This window comes from Bos taurus, chromosome 1 (assembly GCF_002263795.3).
Source record: "Bos taurus isolate L1 Dominette 01449 registration number 42190680 breed Hereford chromosome 1, ARS-UCD2.0, whole genome shotgun sequence".
NCBI lineage: Eukaryota > Metazoa > Chordata > Mammalia > Artiodactyla > Bovidae > Bos > Bos taurus.
This window is the reverse complement of record NC_037328.1, coordinates 41,565,977-41,591,691: the sequence shown is the minus strand read 5'-3', so window position 1 is coordinate 41,591,691 and position 25,715 is coordinate 41,565,977. Positions and strand designations below refer to the sequence as shown.

The 25,715-nt window shown below is 38.5% G+C and overlaps 1 protein-coding gene and 1 non-coding gene across 12 annotated transcripts in view; one reads left to right on the top strand and one right to left on the bottom strand.

Moving 5' to 3' along the window:
* The window catches only part of EPHA6 (EPH receptor A6), a 1,033,311-nt gene that overhangs the window by 415,878 nt on the left and 591,718 nt on the right, over nucleotides 1-25,715 (bottom strand). The window lies entirely within an intron of this gene.
* On the top strand, nucleotides 11,216-11,321 carry LOC112448282 (U6 spliceosomal RNA). The gene has a single exon (XR_003036653.1). It is a non-coding gene; the product is annotated as a U6 spliceosomal RNA (small nuclear RNA).

The following is a 25,715-nucleotide window of genomic DNA, read 5'->3' as shown; positions in this document are numbered from 1 at the left end:
ATGACTAAAATCATTTTAACATATATTGTGGAAAGCAGCTAAGTGAAAAACTTGCAAAAATATAATTTTAAAATAATATAATGAATAAAGTTTTACTTTCACATTCTATTACTACAATGCCTGTATGAGAAGGCCTTACAAATAGCTGTGAAAAGAAGGGAAGCAGAAAGCAAAGAAGAAAAGGAAAGATATATGCATTTGAATGCAGAGTTCCAAAGAATAGCAAGGAGAGATAAGAACTCCTTCTTCAGTGATCAATGCAAAGAAATGGAGGAAAACAATAGAATGAGAAAGACTAGAGATCTCTTCAAGAAAATTAGAGATACCAAGGGAACGTTTCATGCAAAGATGGGCTCAGTAAAGGACAGAAATGGTAGGGACCTACAGAAGCAGAAGATATTAAGAAGTGGCAAGACTACACAGAAGAACTGTACAAAAAAGATCTTCATGACCAAGATAATCATGATGGTGTGATCACTGACCTAGAGCCAGACATCCTGGAATGTGAAGTCAAGTGGGCCTTAGAAAGCATCATTTTGAACAAAGCTAGTGGAGGTGATGAAATTCCAGTGGAGCTATTTCAAATCCTGGAAGATGATGCTGTGAAAGTGCTGCACTCAATATGCCAGCACATTTGGAAAACTCAGCAGTGGCCATAGGACTGGGAAAGGTCAGTTTTCATTCCAAACCCAAAGAAAGGCAATGCCAAAGAAAGCTCAACCTACTGCACAATTGCACTCATCTCACATGCTAGTAAAGTAATGCTCAAAATTTTCCAAGCTAGGCTTCAACATTACATGAACCGTGAACTTCCAGATGTTCAAGCTGGTTTTAGAAAAGGCAGAGGAACCAGAGATCAAATTGCCAGCATCCGCTGGATCATGGAAAAAGCAAGAGAATTCCAGGAAAACATCTATGTCTGGTTTACTGACTATGCCAAAGCCTTTGACTGTGTGGACCTCAATAAACTGTGAGAAATTCTGAAAGAGATGGGTATACCAGACCACCTGACCTGCCTCTTGAGAAACCTGTATACAGGTCAGGAAGCAACAGTTAGAACTGGACATGGAACAACAGACTGGTTCCAAATAGGAAAAGGAGAACGTCAAGGCTGTATATTGTCACCCTGCTTATTCAACTTATATGCAGAGTACATCATGAAAAATGCTGGGCTGGAGGAAACACAAGCTGGAATCAAGATTGCCAGGAGAAATATCAATAACCTCAGATATGCAGATGACACCACCCTTATGCCAGAAAGTGAAGAAGAACTAAAGACTCTCTTGATGAAAGTGAAAGATAAAAGTGAAAATGTTGGCTTAAAGCTCAATATTCAGAAAACTAAGATCATGGCATCCAGTCCCATCACTTCATGGGAAATAGATGGGGAAACAGTGGGAACAGTGGCTGACTTTTTATTATTCTGGACTCCAAAATCACTGAAGATGGTGACTGCAGCCATGGAATTAAAAGGCGCTTACTCCTTGTAAGGAAAGTTATGACCAACCTAGACAGTATATTAAAAAACAGAGACATTACTTTGCCAACAAAGGTCTGTCTAGTCAAGGCTATGGTTTTCCCAGTGGTCATGTATGGATGTGAGAAATGGACTGTAAAGAGGGCTGAGTGCAGAAGAATTGATGCTTTTGAAGTGTGGTGTTGGAGAAGACTCTTGAGAGTCCCTTGGACTGCAAGGAGATCCAACCAGTCCATCCTAAAGGAGATCAGTCCTGAGTATTCATTTGAAGGACTGATATGGAAGCTGAAACTCCAATACTTTGGTTCCCTGATGCGAAGAGCTTACTCATTGGATAAGACCTTGATGCTGGGAAAGATTGAGGGCAGGAGGAGAAGGGGATGACAGAGGATGAGATGGTTGGATGGCATCACAGACTCAATGGACATGGGTTTGGGTGGACTCTGGGAGTTGGTGATGGACAGGACGCCTGGCATGTTGCGGTTCATTGGGTCGCTAAGAAGCAGACACAACTGAGAGACTGAACTGAACTGAACTGAAAAAAGGTTCAGAGTCTTAAAAGAAATCCATACAATAGATTTCAATCAAGCTGTTTAAAAAATGATCTAGACATACAGGCATCGGGGAATAAGCATAATATTTAAAGTCACAAAAGTGAAAAGTGAAAGTGAAGTTGCTCAGTCGTGTCCAACTCTTTGCGACCCCATGGATTGTAGCCTACCAGATTCCATCATCCATGAGATTTTCCAGGCAAGAATACTGGAGTGGGTTGCCATTTCCTTCTCCAGGAGATCTTCCCAACCCAGGGATTGAACCTGGGTCTCCTGCATTGTAGGCAGACTCTTTACCATCTGAGCCACCAGGGAAGTCAAAAAGTCACAAAAGCACTATGCAAAACAATATACATGGTGTGATTCAAAATATTTCTAAAATAGTAAATGCCCACAAAGTATGTAACTAAACTATATAACTATTGTATGTTGCTGTTGCTGTTTAGTCGCTAAGTCGTGTCTGACTCTTCATGACCCCATGGACTGTCATCTACCAGGCTCCTCTTTCCATAGGATTTCCCAGACAAGAATACTGGAGTAGATTACCATTTCCTCCTCCAGGGGATCTCTACAACCCAGGAAACTATTGTGTAACTATTGATAAGTCATGTAGTTATCAAGACTATTTTGGAAGATTTGGAATTGATCATGAATGAGATGATGGCCAGTTCCTCTCAAAATCATAATTCAGCAATATTCTTTTAAAAAAATTTAAAAATGTCATTCAGTGGTATAAACACCCACAGGGGTGACCCTCCTCCTGAGGATGATGAGAACAAAGAAAATCAAAGGGATGTTATCCCTGTCTGGGACACATAATACCTGAAAGTTTCCCAAGGAAAATGTTTTTAAACTTACTATGACTGTAGACTATTTAAACATCATAGATTTGCTTGATATTATACATGTAAGAGTGTGGCCAGCATAATCAAGAGGAAAACTCATGAGGAGATTGTCAAGACATTCAATAGCAAAAATGACTTTACTGAAGAAGCAGCAGCCCAGGAAGGCAAAGAGAACCAGTGGTGAGAAGACAAGTGAAATATTATGCCTGACACTGTAATACTGAAAGGGCTGTTCCAAATACTACTTGTGCTACTCTGTTTATAATTGTTACTATTAGACAAATAGACAAATGTAGCAGTGAATCAACTGTACTTGGAGGATACTGTCCACATTGCACCTGTTGTTTTAGTACTGATTCCAAACCTCTAGCTGAGTTTCTTCCAGTGTGATCAAAACTTTCTCTTTTCTTTGACCTGGATAAAACTGAACTGTGGGTTCTCTAAAAACACATACATACCCACTGCTGCAGCTGCTAAGTTGCTTCAGTCATGTCCGACTCTGCACGACCCCAAGTTGCTTCAGTCGTGTCCGACTCTGCACGACCCCATAGACGGCAGCCCACCAGGCTCCCCCGTCCCTGAGATTTTCCAGGCAAGAACACTGGAGTGGGTTGCCATTTCCTCCTCCAATGCATGAAAGTGAAAAGTGAAAGTGAAGTCGCTCAGTCGTGTCCAACTCTTAGCGACCCCATGGACTGCAGCCTACCAGGCTCCTCCGTCCATGGGATTTTCCCGGCAAGAGTACTGGAGTGGGGTGCCATTGCCTTTTCCATACATACCCACACACATACATTATATATCAACTATAACAGGGTTAAATTACTAATAGTTGTTTACCATGCTCACTTAGAAAACTAGAAGTTAACAAGAGCAAAACAGAAATAAACCTAACAATTGTCCAATACTTTCTGATTTTGAAATTACATTGACAAATTATTATATTACCCATAATTTAAAAATCTGATTTAAAAGGAATATGATCTCAAAGAGCCTAAAAAATCTCAGTCTTAGCTTATGTGATATTCTGAAGACTTTTTCAAAAATATAATTCAAAATTTTAATAAATTCAAAAAGTTGAAGCTAAATATGAATATATTTATAAGGTATGACTATGAAGTAACACATGTACCTTATGGAAGAGTTATTAAATTTTAGTCTTGCTATATATTTCTGTCATCCTTGAGTTTATGTGATGATACAAAATTGCAGACAAAGCTAGCTAAAAGCCACTGGCTTCAAAAGTATTTTAAATGAAGAAGTTTTGTGAAAATTAGTCTCAAAAGTATCATGGATTTGCTTATTAGATGTTTCAAGAAGGAAAAAGAAAAGATCCTTTTCTATGTTGTTGGACCCCTAAAGTGCATAAACAAACCAGAAAATTTCAGTCACATTTTGACTGTGAAACAACCCATGGATAAACTTGGGAATTTTAGAAGAGAGATTCACATATACGGACTTCTATTCATAAGATAAAATAGCAACGATTTCCATTTTTTCCCTTAAGACAGAACCCAGACTTGTTTAAGACTTCTTTGATCACTGCAAACGAAATTGATTTTGATGTCTGAATTCCTAAAACATTTATTGTCTATTCCACATGATACTAGCAATTGTCTGCCTCTATCGTAAGCTCTTGCAAGCCCTTTTATAGAATAAATAATAATATATTGTAGTTCACTTTTCAACTTCCCATGCTTTTCACATACATTAAATCACCTTTAAAATATACTGAAACTTTGTAAGTACAACTATTTTCATTTTCAAGTTGAGAAATGTGGATCAGACTGGAAACAACAGGTACTTAAGAGATAAGAAGTAGATTCCAGACTAAGACTGTACCTTAGGGACCATGTCACTGTGCCACATTTCAAGATCTAAAGCTCCCACAGGACCTGGTACAGTGACACACAAAGACATTAGAAACTTTGCATGTAAATATGTCCTTTATTCAGAACTTGTTTAAATCTCATTTCAAGGCTTATTGGACAATTGCCCTGGCCTCTGAGGTTTTGTTTTATATATCCATTATGGTACCATGCAAACACTATCTAATTAATTTACATACACCATGTATATAGCCATCATTCTATAAGAGTAGAATTAATGTAAGAAAATAATAATAACATATAAGAATACTAATGTGCTCAGTTATTCAGTCATTTCCAACTCCTTGTGACCCCATAGACTAGAGCCTGCCAGTCTCCTCTGATCATGGGATTCTCCAGACAAGAATACTGGAGTGGGTTGCCATTTCCTCTAGGCTGCCATGCCATCTCCAGGGAATCTTCCCAACTCAGGGATCAAATCCATGTCTTCTGTGTCTCCTGCATTTCAGGTGGATTCTTTACATTGAACCACCTGGGAAGCCCATTATTTTACGATCTCAACTGAAATATGTATATGGACTGAGGAATAAAACAAAGGCCCAAATATTCTGAGTTATTTGATTACTGATTTTGAGTATTCGCAGTATCAATTGCCTTTTCACTAATTCTAACCCCATTTTCATCATTCCAATACCTGTTCTAACTTCTGAACTGAGCTCTCAATTTTCCTCACCACAGTTTAACATCTTTTGATCAGTAAAAGTCTGCTGGATCCCATAGATTTTTATAGGTTGTAATGTTAAGTTCTATAAGTCTATATAATCTAGCTGTGCAATGTTAAAAAAGCTGTTTTTGATTTTTTATTCTCTATTATTTTTTGGGAGTGAAAGTTATATTCATAATTTTGTATAAGCATATATTTGCTGTACAGAAGCAAAATTTGCAAACTTAAATGTATTTCTTTGGCTTAAGAATTAATTTAGGTTGGTTATTAATTTTTTAATAGAAGTATAGTTGATTTAAAACCAAGCAACCTGATTAAAGAATGGGCAGAAGACCTAAAAAGACTAATATATTAGTTTCAATATTTTTATAGATTGTACTTCATTTAATGTTATTATGAAATAATCGCTATATTTTCCTCCACTATACAATATACCCTTGCTGCCTATTGTATACATGGTAGTTTTAATCTCTTAATCCCATATGCTTATGTTGTCCTTCATCCCACTTCCCTCTCCCCACTGGTAACCACTAGTTTGTTCTCTGTATCTGTGAGTCAGTTTCTGTTTTTTTTATCATGGCTAAAATGTTGTCTGCCATATCAGTAAACAAAGGATGCTGCAGCCATCAAGTCATTACATTAAAGCTGCCCAGAAGGTGAGCCCTGAGCCCTGAGGGAACTCAGGATGGAGACAAATGGGCTGCGGGCCGCCCACTGCCAAGCCCATCTAGCAGTCAGCTGCTGCAGCCATCCCAACTGTGCACCTGAGAAAACTCAGGATACTGGCCCCAGATAGCTGAGGGCATATCAAAGGAATGGTTTCAGTGAGTCCAGACTCCTGCATCTGTCCGTACACAGAAAAGTGCTAAATTCCTTTAGAAACCTGGTTTTCTTTCATTAACAGTAGTCTTTTAATGGTCTGACTACCTGATTTAGTTGCAAAAACTCCCATATATCCCGGCTTTCCCCAATCCTCTTCTGAGCAGTCTCAGTGTTATTTGAGATGATTTTTCCTGGGCTCAAAGTCTTAAGAGTGTCTGCCAAACAAAACATAATGCTCAGCTTTTAGGCTGTGCTTTCTTTTTTTATTTGATCTACAGTTATACACATTCATTCATTTGTATTATCTTTTTTTTTTTTAAGATTCCACATGTAAGTGATAACAAAGAATATTTATTTTACTCTGTCTGATTATCTCACTAGAGAGCTCAGAAATAAATCCATGTGCCTGTGGTCAATTAATCTATGACAAAGGAGGCAAGAATATACAATGAAGTAAAGAGAGTCTCTTCAGTAAGTGGTGCTGGGAAAGTTGGACAGCTACAAGTAAAGGAATGAAATTAGACTATTTCCTCACACTATATACAGAAATAAACTTATAATGGATTAAAGACCTAAATGTAAGACCTGAAACAATAACAGTCCCAGAAAAGAACATAAGAAGAACACTTTTTGACATAGATTGCAGCAATACTGTTTTGATCTGTCTTCTAAGGCAAACGAAATAAAAGGAAAAATAAACAAATGGGCTCTAATTTAACTTAACAGCTTTTATAAGCAAAGGAAATCATTGACAAAAGGAAAGACAACCCACTGAATAGGAGAAAATATTTGCAAATAATACCACTGATAAGGACTTAATATCCAAGACACATAAACAGCTCCTATATTTCAATATAAAAAAAACCCAAACTATCGATTAAAGAATAGGTAGTAGACCTGAAGAGGGCTTCCCAGGTGGTGCTAGAGGCAAAGAACCCATCTGCCAAAGCAAGAGATATAAGAAATGCCATCCCTGGGTCAGGAAGATCCCTTGGATGAGGGCATGGCAACCCACTCAGTATTCTTTCTTGGAGGATCCCATGGACAGAGGAGCCTACAATCCATACAGATGCAAAGAGTTGGACATACCTGAAGCTACTTAACACACACACATAGACCTGAATAGGTTTCCCCAATGGCTCATCATTAAAGAAGCGGCCTGCAATGCAGGAGATGCAGTTTTGATCCCTGGAGGAGGAAATGGCAACCCACTCCAGTATTTTTGCCAGGGAAAATCCCATGGAGAGAGGAGCCTGGTGGGCTGTAGTCCATGGGGTTGCAGAGTCAGACAAGACTGAATGACTGAACACAGAAAACCTGAATAGATGTTTTTCCAGAGAAGACATATCTGACTCTTTATGACCCCACAGACTATAGTCTGTCAGGCTCCTTTGTCCATAGAATTCTCCAGGCAAGAACTGGAGTGGGTAGCCAGCCATTCCCTTCTCTAGAAAGAAGATGTATAGATAGGTAAAAGGCACATGAAAAGATGCTCAACATCACTAATTATTAGAGAAATGTAAATCAAAACCACAATGAGACACCACCTCATACATGTCAGAATGGCTAACATCCAAGAAAATACAAATAAATAATGGCGAGGATGTGTAGAAAAGCAAATTCCTCTACACTGTTGGGGGAATGTAAATTGGCGTGGCCACTATGAAAAACAGTGTGCAGGTTTCTCAAAAAATTGAAGACAGAACTGTCATGAGTACATGTGTGTATTCTAAGTTGCTTCTATTGTGCCCAACTCTATGGCCCTATGCACTGTAGTCCATCAGGCTCCTCCTTCCATGGGATTCTCCAGGCAAGAATACTGGAATGGGTTGCCATGCCCTCCTCCAGGGGATCTTCCTGACCCAGGGATCGAACCCATGTCTCTTATATCTCCTGCATTGGCAGGCAGGTTCTTTACCACTAGCACCGCCTGGGAAGCCTACCATATGATCCAGCAATTCCACTTATGGGCATATATATGAAAAAACAAACAAACAAACAGGAAAACACTAAGTTGAAAACACACACACACAACCTTTATAGCAGCATTATTTACAATAAGGAAAACAACCCAAGTTATGGAAATCACCCAATGTCCATCACCAGATGAATGGATAAAGAAGATGTGAGACATATATATATATATGTCTCACATCTTCTTTATCCATATATAAACAGTGAATCATTACTGAGCCAGCAACATGCATGGATCTGGAGGACTTCATGCTTAGTGGAAGAGGCTGATTATTTTTAAGAACCAGAAGACTCAGGAAGCCTTTCTTTTCATGTCCCTCTTAGCTGTCTAAAGAATTTATGTAAAGGTTCTGTTCCTTGAATACAGATATCACCAGAGATCCCTGAAAAGAATATGGACTGGATGTGGTGGGACAAACATATCAGGCTTGTCAAGAACCTCTTTGTGCCCCATTGTCTCTGTATGGCACAACAAATAAACGCTTTCCTGTGAATTGCCTTTTTTCCTTTTGGAATCCCAAATCACTACTCCAGCATACTCTTTTGTATGAATATTTAGCTGACAATAGTGTTTAAGGTGAAGGTTTCAATCATTTTTGGGGGGAGTTACTCAGATTTCCTGGGTTTTTCCTCTGTCCATGGGATTCTCCAGGCAAGAATACTGGAGTATTTCCTAGTCCATGGGATATTCCTGACCCAGGGATTGAACCTGGGTGTCCTGCATTGCAGGCAGATTCTTTATCACTGAACCCCCAGAGAAGCCCCTCTCTCATTAATACATTTTATCAAACCTTTATTTGGTTTTTCCTGTCAGTCTGTCTCAGGTCAATTTTATTTTTAGATCAGCCAGAAGAACCTAGAAGGGAGAAGAAAATTTCTTCCTTACCAAAGTTGGCTTAAAGCTCAACATTCAGAAAACGAAGATCATGGCATCTGGTCCCATTCCTTCATGGGAAATGGATGGGGAACGAGTGGAAACAGTGTCAGACTTTATTTATTGGGGCTCCAAAATCACTGCAGATGGTGACTCAGCCATGAAATTAAAAGACGCTTACTCCTTGGAAGAAAAGTTATGACCAACCTAGATAGCATATTCAAAAGCAGAGACACTACTTTGCCAACATACATCCGTCTAGTCAAGGCTATGGTTTTTCCTGTGGTCATGTATGGATGTGAGAGTTGGACTGTGAAGAAAGCTGAGCGCTGAAGAATTGATGCTTTTGAACTGTGGTGTTGGAGAAGACTCTTGAGAGTCCCCTTGGACTGCAAGGAGATCCAACCAGTCCACTCTGAAGGAGATCAGCCCTGGGATTTCTTTGGAAGGAATGATGCTAAAGCTGAAACTCCAGTACTTTGGCCACCTCATGTGAAGAGTTGACTCACTGGAAAAGACTCTGATGCTGGGAGGGATTGGGGGCAGGAGGATAAGGGGATGACAGAGGATGAGATGGCTGGATGGCATCACCGACTCGATGGACGTGAGTTTGAGTGAACTCCAGGGGTTGGTGATGGACAGGGAGGCCTGACGTGCTGCAATTCATGGGGTCACAAAGAGTCGGACACGACTGAGCACCTGAAATGAACTGAACTGAACTGAACAGTGTGCATGTGCTTGTGTACATGTAAATCTGTATGAGTTGTGTGTGCACACATGTGTGTATGAGTGCGTGAGAGTATGTGAATGTGTGTGTGTGTATACATATGAGTGTGCATGAGTGTGATCGTGTATGTGTGTGTGTGTGCATGCTTTTATAGAGAGTATAGAAAGGCAGAAGAAAGCACTTATGCTGCTGCCCACTTGGGGGATGTTGGATGATCCTGTCACACAGATTCAAGAAGATGCAAGTGTATTCCTGATAATTTACCATAAATAGGACTGTAAAACTGCCTTTGTTCTCTCATTAAAGAAATAATGCAATGCAACAACAGATTTATTGGCCCTGTTTCTGGTTCAAGCCAAGAGGAATAAATCTTGATTCTTCCTTGATGGAGATAGTCTTTGCGTAGGACAAGTATCCAGGTGCTATCACAGCTGCCTTGAAACATTCATGGCTTCCTGAGGATATGGGTGATTTTGTTCTTATCATTGATCAAATAGCAGAGTAAATCACTTGCATAAAATAACACCTGGTGGAGCTCTGTGATTTGCTCTCATTTTCTATAGTTATTAATTGTTGTTTACAAATCATGACTGCATGTACAAAAAAGCTTGTGTTTTCTCCTATTGGCTCCTGGCTCATAATTTCTACTTCATGTTCTCATAGTAGCTTCAAAAGTATTTAGTGCATATGTTACACTTTTATTTTATTTATAGTCACTGACATTTGTGACTCGTTTGTTAACAAGCCAAATGGCATTGCTCCAAATTTATTAAAGAAGTTAATAGGATTTCAAAGATTGTTAAAGCTAAAAATGATCTAAGTAGTATAATTCATTATCAATAATATAAATCATAGTCACACTTTTATATTTCTTTAAAATGCAATATGATGTGTTAAATAATTGTGTTTTTTTTCCTAAATTCTATTTCTAAGGGAAACAATATGTAGATAAAAAAATTTTTTTTAGTCTACACATTTGCACAGTGAGTTCATACAACCAAGTAGTATTTGTTTTCTTAATACTAACATAATTAATCATACAATATACATGAAAATGCATAAAATATAATATTAATTTTAAAAACTAAAATTGGAATTTAGCAACACATAATTTCTGAATATTCAAGTTGTATTAGGTTATTTTAAGTAAAGTGACAGGAAAACAAGGAAATGGATCTGTAATGATGGTATTTTAGTTGGTACACAATATCATGGCCATCACAATGGTTTACAGCCAGCACTCTTCAATCTGGATAATGCCTAAGCTGTAAAATATTTAAGTGTTTTGAGTGTTACCTTGAATATATGTACTTCTGTCCTTAATAGTTTTAGAATTATGTCATTTACTATAATTGTTTTCATGGTTTTCTGACTTTGATGTAAGAGATCAATTTTGTGCTTGCTCCAGCAGCACACATACTAAAACTAGAAGGATACAGAGAAGATGAGCATGGTCCCTGTGCAAGGGTAAAGGAAAATTCATAAAGTGTTCCATATTTTTGGAATATTACTCATATTTTTGGAATATTCCTAAAAAGAAAAAAAATGAGTCATTTGTAATTATATAGTTGAACTTAAGACAGTCATATAGAAAAGTAAGCCAGAAGGATAAAAAACAAATATTGCATATTAATGTGTATATATGGAATTGAGAAAAATCCTACTGATGAACCTATATGCACGGCAGGAATAAAGACACAGATGTAGAGAACAGACTTGTGGGCACAGGAAGGAAAGAACGGGTGGGATGAGTTGAGAGAGTAGCACTGACATATATATACTACACTGTGTAAAACTTACAGCTAGTGGGAGCCTGCTGTCTAGCACAGGGAGCTCAGCTCTGTGCTCTGCGATGACCTAGAGGGGGTGAGTGGAGGAAGGAGTGTGTGGCAGGCTCTAGAAGGAGGGAATATATGTATAATTATAGCTGATTCACATTGTTATACAGCAGAAACTAACACAACATTGTAAAGCAGTTATACTCCAATTAAAAAATAAAATTAAAAAAAGACAAATGGGAATTTTTAAAACTACATATCTATTAATTTGATACATATGTTTTTGATTTGTATTTGTAGCTGTTCAGCTCAGTTCAGTTCAGTCACTCAGATGTGTGTGACTCTTTGTGATCCCAGGCACTGCCGCACACTAGGCTGCCCTGTCCATCACCAACTCCCAGAGCATACTCAAATTTACATCCATTGAATCAGTGATACCATCTAGAGATCACATCCTCTGTTGTCCCCTTCTTCTCCCACCTTCAATCTTTCCCAGCATCAGGGTCTTTTCAAATTGAGTCAGTTTTTCACATCAGGTGGCCAAAGTACTGGACTTTCAGCTTCAGCCTAGTCCTTCCAATGAATATTCAGTACTGATTTTCTTTAGGATGGACTGGTTGGATCTTCTTGCTGTCTAAGTGATTCTCAAGAGTATTCTCCAACATCACAGTTCAAAAGCATCAATTCTTTGGTGGTCAGTTTTCTTTATAGTCCAACTCTCACATCCAAACATGACTACTGAAAAAACCAAAGCTTTGACTAGATGGACCTTTGTTGGCAATGTCTCTGCTTTTTAATATGCTGTCTAGGTTGGTCATACCTTTTCTTCCAAGGAGTAAGCATCTTTTAATTTCAATGCTGCAGTCACCGTCTGTAGTGATTTTCAGTTCAGTTCAGTTAAGTTCAGTCGCTCAGTCGTGTCTGACTCTTTGCGACCCCATGAATTGCAGCACGCCAGGCCTCCCTGTCCATCACCAACTCCCCAAGTTCACTTAAACTCATGTCTATCGAGTTGGTGATGCCATCCAGCCATCTCATCCTTTGTTGTCCCCTTCTTCTCCTGTCCCCAACCCCTCCCAGCATCAGAGTCTTTTCCAATAAGTCAACTCTTCGCCTGAGGTGGCCAAAGTACTGGAGTTTCAGCTTTAGCATCATTCCTTCCAAAGAACACCCAGAACTGATCTCCTTCAGAGTGGACTGGTTGGATCTCCTTGCCATCCAAGGGACACACAAGAGTCTTCTCCAACACCACAGTTCAAAAGCATCAATTCTTCGGTGCTCAGCTTTCTTCACAGTCCAACTCTCACATCCATACATGACTACTGGAAAAACCATAGCCTTGACTAGACGGACCTTTTTTGGCAAAGTAATATCTCTGCTTTTGAATATGCTGTCTAGATTGGTCATAACTTTTCTTCCAAGGAGTAAGCGTCTTTTAATTTCATGGCTGCTATCACCATCTGCAGTGATTTTGGAGCCCAGAAAAATAAAGTCTGGACTGTTTCCACTGTTTCCCCATCTATTTGCCATGAAGTGATGGGACCGGATGCCATGACCTTAGTTTTTTGAATATTGAGTTCTAAGCCACTTTTCCACTCTCCTCTTTCACTTTCATCAAGAGGCTCTTTAGTTCTTCTTTGCTTTCTGCCATAAGTGTGGTGTTATCTGCATATCTGAAGTTATTGATATTTCTCCCGGCAATCTTGATTCCAGCTTGTGCTTCATCCAGCCTGGCATTTCACATGATGTAATCTGCATATAAGTTAAATAAATAGGGTAACAAAATATAGCATTGACGTACTCCTTTCCCAATTTGGAACCAGTCTGTTGTTCCATGTCCAGTTCTAACTATTGCTTCCTGACCTGCACACAGATTTCTCAAGAGGCAGGTCAGGTGGTCTGGTATTCCCATCTCTTTCAGAATTTTCCACAGTTTGTTGTGATCCACACAGTCAAAGGCTTTGGCATAGTCAATAAGGCAGAAATAGATGTTTTTCTGGAACTCTCTTGCTTTTTCAATGATCCAATGGATGTTGGCAATTTGACATCTGGTTCCTCTGACTTTTCTAAATCCAGCTTGAACATCTGGAAGTTCAGATTTTGTGAACCATTGAAGCCTGGCTTGGAGAATTTTGAGCATTACTTTGTTAGCGTGTGAGATGAGTGTAATTGTGCAATAGTTTGAGCATTCTTTGGCATTGCCTTTCTTTGGGACTGCAGTGACCTTTTCTAGTCCTTTGGCCACTGCTGAGTTTTCCAAATTCACTGGCATATTGAGTACAGCACTTTCACAGCATCATCTTTTAGGATTTGAAATAGCTCAACTGGAATTCCATCACCTCCACTAGATTTGTTCATAGTGATGCTTCCTACGGCCCACTTGACTTCACATTCTAGGGTGTCTGGCTCTAGGTGAGTGATCACACCATTGTGATTATCTGAGTCATGCAGATCTTTTTTGTATAGTTCTTCTGTGTATTCCTGCCACCTCTTCTTAATTTCTCCTGCTTCTGTTAGGTCCATATCATTTCTGTCTTTTATTGTGGCCATCTTTGGCACATCTTTGTAGCTGTTAGTTGCCTAATTTTGCCTGGTTCTTAAGCAAGCCAAATCTGTTTTCAAAGAGAAGTGGTCTAGCAGGCTAAAAATCAGCCCATATAATAAATCCAGTGAGAAATGAGTCATAAATCCACTGAGAAATGACCTCTGCTTGCTGGAGATTTGTTTCCCAGATACCCACAGAAATGTTTCCTTGCATGCAGCTATGCTTCAGAAAAACCTGAGTATAATTTGCTCAGATCAATTTCCTAATCTCAGTTACATCTTCCCACATTTTGAACTGTTCTGCTAGGTGGCGCTAGAGGTAAATAACCTGCCCGCCAATCAGGAGATGCCAGAGACGCAGGTTCAGTTCCTGGTTTGGGAAGATCCTATGAAGGAGGAAATGTTAACCACTGCAGTATTCTTGCCTGGAGAATTCCTCAGACAGAGGAGCCTGGCAGTCTATGGTCCATAGGGTCGCAAAGAGTCAGACACGACTTAAGTGACTTAGCCTTAGCGCTGCTCTCTACACTTTATATATCTTGTCCATTTGAGAATATGCACTATGATGTTTCTTTTTTTAAACTTCTAAACTCTACTTATCTGTTTAAAGTCAAAGCCTCCTGGAAGAATTCAACTGTCATAAATCCCCTCCCTCAGGAGTTCTGCAACCAGAGAGGACTGATGCCTATCACCAGAAAAGAGAAGTTAGCACCCTAAGAAATCATCTAAACAGACACTGTCACAAAACTATATATCTGCCATCTATTTTTGTAAGGGTCCATTTATCTTTTCTAAATGTCATTTGTGTTCCCATAAGTGCTCTTTATTCCCCTCCCCTTCCCCTGTCAAGATATAAGTCCCCAGTTCTAAATGTCTCCTTGAGTCATATTTTTCTATGAACTATGTATATACAGGAATAAAAATTCATCTTTTCTGTTGATAATCTCTCTTTTGTCAGTTTAATTCACAAGTCTAAGAACAATATAAAAAGAAGGTAGGCAATTTTCTTTTTCTTCCCTGACAGCTTCAATGCAATGAGGATGGGTACAATGCTATTAATAGTAGCATAATTATGGGTGGTATTGTTGTCTTAGATGTTTTCATGAGAGTATTTTTGAACGTCTTATACATATCAATGTGCCATTTTGCGATAAGGTGGTATTTCTAAAGAATTAGAGGGAACTTCATTAGGGCACAGAAATCTAGGGAGTAAAAACCTATAGATAGTGAACCTTTGAAATAAACCTGGTCTAAATGGCTTTCCTCTTTTCTTTCCTTATGGTGTTCCCTTTGGGGATTTTGTTCCCACTTAGGGTGTACTTACTGTCCTTTTTATAGACTCTTGCATATGCCTTTTTGTGATGGGAGTACATTTAAGTATATAGAGATAGAATTATTAGGATAAAGGCTATCTTGATATGCATCTAGTGTTGGAATTCTGGAAGAAAGTCTACAGTATTACAACCATATTGATAGTGACTTAGTCCAAATGTGACTTTTCAAGCACTTATGTAAACTGTCCACATAAAGTAATCAGAAAAGACACTTGAATATAACCCTTAAAAAATCCCTCTTGACCTTTTAAATAATGGCCTCCAAGTAAAGAGATGCCAATTTTTATGATAATGTAAGAGGTAATGCGCGATTTTGACAAGATTAAGAAGCAAATGGTATACTAAAGTCAGACTTTGTCAGCTTTTCAGAACCTATTGTGCCTATCTTTTCACTTCTGCAAATCAAACTTCCTTTCATTTTTGCCCTGGAGACACATGTATACCTGTGGCAGATTCATTTTGATAGTTGGCAAAACTAATACAATTATGTAAAGTTTAAAAAAAAAAAAATACCAGCACCTCACTGGTCATAAATCACTATTTACCAAACTAAGGAGGTTGTAACTCTGGTCTTTAAGATGCTGATAGGTGTTCCATGAAGGAGATATAATATCTTCAAATTCTAATTATATCTTTGGGAAATGCTAGATTAAAGTTACTGTAAATATCAAAAAAGAGGTGATGACATTATATTTTCCTTATTTCATATTATGTAAAATGGAAAACTTTTACTGGCACTATGTTCATAAAATATCAGAATGTCTAGAAAACTACTTTTGGAAATAATATTAGTCTAACCTTTGGAAACTTTATTATGTTGACCCTAGCTCAAGAGTTTGTATTGACTACTGACATATTTCTGGCATAAAAAACTCAGAAAGACTGTCAAATGTCTTACGTTTCTGGAACAAGACTGGGTTTCCTTTTCACTGAGATACCCTGGCAGCCACTAGGAACCTAAAGCCACAAATGAGTGAGGATGGAGGGAGGATCAGGAGAGTCCCAGCAGGGGCTCTCCTGATAGGTGTCAATGTAGTGCTGGGATTATGCATGTGAACTTGGAGTCAGGCTCCTTGGTTTTGAATCCCAGCTCTGTTACTGGTCATGTGAATGTGAGCAATTTATTTAACTTCTCTTGTTTTCTTTTTTTTTCTTCTAAAAAGAAGTATACCTGTGGTGGATTCATTTTGATATTTGGCAAAACTAATACAAGTATGTAAAGTTTAAAAATAAAATAAAATTAGAAAAAAAAAATAAATAAAAAGAAGAAATAATAATATCCACTACTGAAGGTTATTGTGAGGATTAAGTATATAGTTTCATTTAAAGCATTTAAAATAACTCCTGATACATTGCAAACATGCAAGATTCCTGGCTATTGCTACTATCATGAACAAGAGAACATTGAACAAACACTGTTATTATCATAAAAGAGCCATTTCATTAATAAATCTTACACGATTTTGCAATAGTCAACATCACAAATCCAGGAAAACCTTTCATATGCCACATGCTAAAAAGTCATGCAGAAAATAAAATGTTTCTTCATATATGAAAGACTTGTGGCAAGTAGTTCCCAAAGGATATTAAATTTGAATATCTTTGGTAAATGCTACATTGGGAGTAATTTTCCAGAAAATTACATGTTTAGGATTTCAATAAATATTGCACAGGAAAAGATTTGTGTAGTTAAGTACTATTTTGGGAACACTAGATGGGAAAAAAAGCCAAATAACTTTTCTTATTAAAGGTATTAAAACCAATACAATATTGTAAAGTTAAAAAATAAAATAAAATTTAAAAAAATCAAAGCTTTGAATGTGTTATTATTCTGCTTTGTAAGTAGCAAAGAATATCATATAGCATGCACATTTCCTCAACTCAACTGACCAAGGAAACACTTTTTTAAAAGTATGTCATAGGAGTAATCCTCTGTAGAAATACTTTGGGGACTGCCGATATAGAAGTAAGTCCAGGAAATTGAAACATTTATTCAAACATATATACTTTATTGGAATTTTCTAGGTCCTGTTAATTGCATGCCAGGGAACATTTAAAAATCTCATGTCACCCACTGGTACTGCATTCTAGCCAAAATGCTAGAATCTAATTTTCAGGGCATGCATTTTCAATGAACAATTTCAATAATATGAACTTGGCCTTATGTTTTAATTCTGCAAGTTTATGTTAACCAAATAAGAGTAATGCCTTTTTGTAATGTTTCTGGATGTGTCTAGTATATTTCAGAGAGCTTTGGCAGGAAACTGATATAATTCTCACATAAAAGGCACAAATACTCCTTCTTTGGGGACATGTGATATCAATGTTTCCATTAGAGTCAAGTGTCACATGTCTTTCCATAAAGATATCATTAGAAAAATATTAATGAGTCCATACCTTATTCCCTATATATCTACCCAATGAAGTCCTAAATAATCTTTCAACACCATAGAATAAACTCCTGCCTCTGGGTCAGGCCATTAAGTAAATTACTGATTAAATACATCGTTGGTGTTCTATGGCCACAAAAATTAATGTAGTACTTTCTTTTGGATCAGGTGATACCTTATTTGCTCAGAGGGTGTGGTGGAATGGATGGTTGTTTTAGCAAAATTTTCAGATCTCCAGGACATGACTTCCTGCCCACCTTAACTGCTACTGTTTTCTGAGTATATCTCAGTAGAAAATAAAAGCACCTTTCTTCTAAAGGACTATAAAAACTAAAAAGAGAAGCACGAATACCAAAATTGAATGTATATTGAATCTATAGTATATCTGGTTGAAAGTTATCCAATTTATGCTTTCTTATTTGTTTTGTTTTCATATTAAAAACTATAGTATATCTGACATTATTATCATAAAGTTCTTTTTTACATAACGGAGCCATTGACTCCTATGTATATGAACCATCAGGTGACAGATTGTTTGACTAGCACAGATCACTAAAGTTAAAATGCTTGAGTTACGTGAACGAGCACATCAACTGAACACTACTGTGTTTGCCCAAGTCAGGGTGGATCCTAATTGCTTTGACAAATTTCCTGCTGAGAAATTGATATTCAAAGATTTCTTAATGCCTTTTTTCAACCCATTTACTTCATTTTAAAGCTTCAAAGTCTTCCTTTCTGTTAATTATCACATATACTAAATACAAAGAACAAAATGCTATGTTTTATTCATCTAAGCGGGGTATCTGAACACTAAGTTACAGCAAAGATGGGAACTCATTGAAGCAAAGGTCATTCTCTGTCAAACAAGACCATAAGAGACTTTTCTTTTAGTAGAGAATTCATGAATATTTAATCGGAGTATTTCCATGAACTTGCTGTAAAAGCTATGTTTCTTGGCATTTACTAAGGATGTCACAATCGGTTACTGTAATTTAAATCTTTTGCTGATATGCTTATCAGACTTCCACTTAAAACATGCTCATCATCCATATACTAATTCATCTAATATAAATATTTCTAAATAGCATTCTAGACATTTACAGTATGTAAAATCAAATTCTGATTTATTTGTAAATATATATTATTTTTGTCCTAATATACAGCCAAGAGTCTACAGAAAAAAAAAAAAACAACCCACAATAAAACAATGAGTGAGTTACTTCTCTTTATCTGAATGAAAACAGACTATCTTCATAAATGCTTCTGAAGTTTAGGCCATATGCTAAGTAGTTTTTTCAGGCCCAAATGGTGAAAAGATCAACAAAACAACAAAAAACAAACCACAGATCACACCCTACTAAAGTTTCTTTAATTTAAATTCTGCTGTGAAGTTTAGTCACTCAGTCATGTCCTATGGATTCTTTACCTGTGGAGCCATCAGGGAAACCCCAAAGTATCTATAAGGTAGCTCAATGGATACCATTCAGAATATTATCTATAGCCCCTGAGGAGGAACTTAAGGTCCCTGACTTTTGTTTAATGACTAAACTATTAAATATTATTATTTGGTCTAATTTGAGCATTTTCCTTTGTTTCTGCATTTTCTCACTCCTTTAATTAAATTATTGTTTTATTAAGGTTTTCCTACAGCCAAAAGGCATACTGAGGACATAGGAGAAGGGAGGACCACAGGACCCTGCTCCATTTCAATTTTCACTTTTCTTTACTACTCCTCAATCTTGAAGAGAGACAGGTACAGAACAAGGAAGGGGATCAAGTTTTAGAAAGAAAATTTAATCATAAACTTGGCAGAGGAACTTGGTTATAGCTATATTTCTGTTCCAATTTTTCTCAACTCTTTGAAGGAATGGGGTGATGGCCTCTCTGGTGACTTCTTGCTACAGAGGTGTATAGTCCTGCATAGGTTTTGGAATGGACATGGAGTTGGAAATAAATTCAAGTCCCAAGCTTAGCATCAAGATTTTATATTAGAACAATATATTTTATATTACCTCTCTCTTTGGTTATTTTGCTATAGTACCTGAACAAACATTTGAAAATTAGTGGGCATAATACAATGAGGATAATAATCAAAATATATATTCTCTAAATGTAATTTTTTTTCTTAATGGTTAAAGCAGTGTGCAATGTATGTTTAACAGGCCACAAACAAGCTATTTTGGTTAGTCTAAATTTCAAACTGGGCTTCCCTGGTCGCTCAGTGGTAAAGAATCTGTCGGCAGTTCAGGAGACCTGGGTTCAATGCTTGGGTCAGGAAGATCCCCTGGAGAAGGGAATGGCAACCCACTCCAGTATTCTTGCCTGGAAAATTCCATGGACAGAAGAACCTGGTAGGCTACCATCCATGGCATTACAGAGAGTTGGACATGACTGAGTGACTAATACTTCCTCTTTCAAAGTTCAAATTAAATCAGGTTTAAGCCAGAATGACTTCCCCACACCCCAATAAGTGAACATTTCTTTCTTCGCTTTCCCCTTTTAATCATAAATGTTTTCATTGACAGCACTGATAATATATTTTCCCAGCATTGCCAGAATGGCTCAGTTGCCTGCTCTGCATCCATTCACATCCATCGGTGCTAGGCCAACTTTTTGTATATATATTGGTCTAGTTATCTACATTTGGGGGAAAACTGATCAGACAAAACAAACAAGTACAGAGGTATGCTGACAGGGAAATATTTTAAAGGCTATATATTTTATCACTTATACCCAATTGCCACATAGGCATTGCACATGTACTTTCAGCAGTAAACTTAGAGCCAGCAGTGATACACATCAGACTCTGTGATAATTTCATTAGATGATTTCTTTTCCATCAGAACACTGGGGTCAAAAATATTGTTTGAAGTAAAACAACAGCTCTGTTAGAATTTAAAAATTTCTTACCCAGTTGATCAGTATGATCCAAAAGTTATCAATTTTTTCATATAATTTAACATACCAAATAATTCTAGTTACTTAAATATTTTTTCTAAGATGCCTAGAGGCCCTCTGGAACACTGAAAGTTAGTTAGAGGAAGAAACTTACAATCTGTTATCAAAAGCAGCTCAATATTCCAGGAAAATTTTGTTTTCTTAACAGGAAGAAAGAAAACCAAATTCCAATCTTGTATTAGCTTGCTATTAACAACAAAGTTCACTTACTTAAGTCTAATCTTAATCCTGACAACACACATTTTTTTTTTCCGAAGTCATTTTTCATAAATCTTTTATCACAACCTGGGTCCATATTAATTTATCCCTTATTTTTCCCCATACATAAGCAAGTAGATCTAGGACAAAATTATTTTGCTTTTTTCCTCAACAAAAATATTTCCATAGTTATACCTTCTTTCACCAGTAATACATATGCTACCTGCTTTACACACTAAAATGGTTTCCTTATCATTTTAGTAGCTTTAATCACATATTACAAATTTTAACTTAAATGACCCTAACAAAACCAAGAAAGAAGTAATTGAACTGCTACACCAACATTTTCTGATTGGCAAACTTAAGACTGTGTTCTATAACCTCTAAAAACATACTTTTTTCATAGTATAATTTCTCTTTAATGTGATAGAAGATGCATGTTTAATGAACCCAAACATCTTTTGAAGTTCTTCTAATTAACCCAAAACTGAAGTCTCAGGTCAAGTGGGCTGTATTTGTATTTTAAGGACATGATAAGAGCTCACTTCAAACTTTCTCCTAGGCATATTTTTGTTCTCTCAGAGTTAGAATTCTGAAAACAACATTTTATCACACTAGTTCTCTTTAACTGCATATGCATAAAGAACCAATTTTGGAGTTTTAAGAGTTTCATCTTAACCCTCTGGAGTCTGAAGAATAGAATTACCATACATTGTTTAAAAACTCATCTTTATTTTGCTTTAATTGTAATCTTATAGAGTTTTTTTTCCTAGTGAATTGAACTTGAATTGCCCATTTTACAAAAGACAACAAAGATACCAGTTGCATAAATGGAATATGCATTCACGCAACGGAAGACAGAACTGTCGCAAACCTGCTGAGGGAATAACCAGTAACGGAGTCTGGAACAAACATTTCCACAAAGGGTCCTCAATATCCAGGTGCACAACAGAACCAACTGGCTGCTGCTGCTGCTAAGTGGCTTCAGTCGTGTCCGACTCTGTGCGACCCCATAGACGGCAGCCCACCAGGCTCCCCCGTCTCTGGGATTCTCCAGGCAAGAACACTGGAGTGGGTTGCCATTTCCGTCTCCAACGCATGAAAGTGAAAAGTGAAAGTGAAGTCTCTCAGTCGCGTCCAACCCTCAGCGACCCCATGGACTGCAGCCTACCAGGCTCCTCCATCCATGGGATTCTCCAGGCAAGAGTACTGGAATGGGGTGCCACTGCCTTCTCCAACTGGCAAAAATGCCCAAATAGCACTTTTCATTCACAAACAGTACTCAATGGCAGACAGTCAACAGAACCAATTGGCAAAAGGCCCAAATAGTGCTTTGTGCTCAAAAGAGATTTGCCCAGGTTCACACTGGTGGACTTACTGGGTCTTGGAGCTCATCAGCTCATCCAGATGCATGTCTCTTTTTCACCAAAGAAAAGCGTAAGTCAGCAGCCAGTGCCGAGCAGGGGAGAAACTGGGAGGATCCCCAAAACAAATGGTTTCTGCAGCTGATATGAGTGTCCCTCAAAATCCCCGTCTTGGGGCCAGCTAGCCATGAGCAGCTGGCTCATTTCAACCATCTTGGCATGTTGCTCCAGCCGTTGGCTCTGGAAAACCCAGGGGAGCCAGATGTCATGAAGGCACAGCCTCATGTTGGGTGCCCAAAAGCTGTTACCGAAAGTGGGTTTCTGGCTGGTGGCTGCTCTAAAGCCAACACAGAGACCAGGGAGGTGGAAAGGAAAGCTTCATTTATTTCAGAGGTCAGCAACTGGGGGTAGGTCGGGAAGGTAGACTCCTGTCTAAAGGCTGACTGCCCCCACTGACAATCAGTGGGCAAGGACTTTCATAGAGATAGGGGGGCTACATGTAGAAACAACACAGCAGGCTCTGATAGTCATCTTGAAATTAGTCATGCAGTGCTCTGATCAGCTTCACCTTAGTTGCTTTAAGTATATATTATTTCAGTTCAGTACAGTTAAGTCTCAGTTGTGTTCGACTCTTTGTGACCCCATGGACTGCAGACAACCAGGCCTCCTTGTCCATCACCAACTCCCGGAGTACCTCAAACTCATGTCCATTGATTTGGTGATGCCATCCAACCATTTTATCCTCTGGCATCCCCTTCTCCTCCCACCTTTGATCTTTCCCAGCATCAGGGTCTTTTCAAATGAGTCAGTTCTTTGTATCAGGTGGCCAAAGTATCAGAGTTTCAGCTTAAACATCAGTCCTTTCAATGAATATTCAGGACTAATTTCCTTTAGGATGGACTGGTTAGATCTCCTTGTAGTCCAAGGGACTCACCAGAGTCTTCTCCAACACCACAGTTCAAAAGCATCAATTCTTCGGTGCTCAGCTTTCTTTATAGTCCAATTCTCACATCCACACATGACTACTGGAAAAACCATGACTAGATGGACCTTTGTTGGCTAAGTAATGTCTCTGCTTTTTAATATGCTGTATAGGTTGCTCATAACTTTCCTTCCAAGGTGTAAGCATCTTTTAATTTAATGGCTAAAGTCACCATCGGCAGTGACTTTGGAGCCCCCAGAATAAAATCTGCCACTGTTTCCATTGTTTCCCCATCTATTTGCCATGGAGTGATAGAACAGGATGCCATGATCTTTGTTTTCTGAATGTTGAGCTTAAGCCAACTTTTTCACTCTCCTCTTTCGCTTTCATGAAGAGGCTCTTTAGCTCTTTGCTTTCTGCGTATCTGAGGTTATTGATATTTCTCCTGACAATCTGATTCCAGCTTGTGCTTCATCTAGCCCAGCATTTCTCATGATGTACTCTGCATAGAAGTTAAGTAAGCAGGGTAACAATATACAGCCTTGACGTACTCCTTTCCTGATTTGGAACCAGTCTGTTGTTCCATGTCCAGTTCTAACTATTGCTTCTTGACCTGCACACAGATTTCTCAAGAGGCAGGTCAGGTGGTCTGGTATTCCCATCTCTTTCAGAATTTTCCACAGTTTGTTGTGGAAACACAGTCAAAGGCTTTGGCATAGTCAATAAAGCAGAAATAGATATTTTTGTGGAACTCTCTTGCTTTTTTGATGATCCAGCAGATGTTGGCAATTTGATCTCTGGTTCCTTTGCCTTTTCTAAAACCAGCTTGAACATCTGGAAGTTCATGGTTCACATACTGTTGAAGCCTGGCTTGGAGAATTTTGAGTATTGCTTTACTAGTGTGTGAGATGAGTGCAATTGTGCAGTAGTTTGAGCATTCTATTAGGTTGGCCAAAATGTTTTTCAGTAAAATGTCAAAATGTTACGGAAAAGCCCAAATGAATATTTAGGCCAGCCCAATATTTAATTCAGGGTTTGTCTGTTCCCATTTCTTTGAAGTCAGTTCTCCAAAATTTTGGCAGCTTATGTCACAGCTAAAGTCCAGTCATCATCAGATCAGATCAGTCGCTCAGTCGTGTCCGACTCTTTGCGACCCCATGAATCGCAGCATGCCAGGCCTCCCTGTCCATCACCAACTCCCAGAGTTCACTCAGACTCACGTCCATAGAGTCAGTGATGCCATCCAGCCATCTCATCCTCTGTTGTCCCCTTCTCCTCCTGCCCGCAATCCCTCCCAGCATCAGAGTCTTTTCCAATGAGTCAACTCTTTGCATGAGGTGGCCAAAGTACTGGAGTTTCAGCTTTAGCATCATTCCTTCCAAAGAAATCCCAGGGCTGATCTCCTTCAGAATGGACTGCTTGGATCTCCTTGCAGTCCAAGGGACTCTCAAGAGTCTTCTCCAACACCACAGTTCAAAAGCATCAATTCTTCGGCTCTCAGCCTTCTTCACAGTCCAACTTTCACATCCATACATGACCACAGGAAAAACCATAGCCTTGACTAGACGAACCTTTGTTGGCAAAGTAATGTCTCTGCTTTTCAATATGCTATCTAGGTTGGTCATAACTTTCCTTCCAAGGAGTAAGTGTCTTTTAATTTCATGGCTGCAGTCACCATCTGTAGTGATTTTGGAGCCCAGAAAAGTAAAGTCTGACACTGTTTCCACTGTTTTCCCATCTATTTCCCATGAAATGGTGGGACCGGATGCCATGATCTTCGTTTTCTGAATGTTGAGCTTTAAGCCAACCTTTTCACTCTCCACTTTCACTTTCACCAAGAGGCTTTTGGGTCCCTCTTCACTTTCTGCCATAAGGGTGGTGTCATCTGCATATCTGAGGTTATTGATATTTCTTCTGGCAATCTTGATTCTAGCTTGTGTTTCTTCCAGCCCAGCGTATCCCCCTCAACATCTAATGAACTTTGAAGGCTGAGAATTTCCTGGGGTGTTTTTCCAGCAGACTGTGAATTTCTGTGAGCATAATTTCGTGCACATGACTACATGTGTATATGTATTTCTTAAAGTGGGCAGTGACTGCAAGAGGGTAAAGAAGTCCAGATGTAGAGAGTACCTTCTTGGATTTATTCTGACTCTGCAGTCTTGTGCTAAGTTGCTTTGTGACCCTATGGTCTGTACCCCTCCAGGCTCCTCCGTCCTTGTATTCTCCAGGCAAGAATACTGAAGTGGGTTGCTGTGCCCTCCTCCAGGGGATCTTCACAACCCAGGTATTGAACCCACATCTGCAACTTGGGCATTGTACGCAGATTGTTTACTGCTGAGATACCAGGGAAGGTTTATTTGGACTATAATCTGATTAATGTTGTCAACAATTATTTTTGTCACAAAAC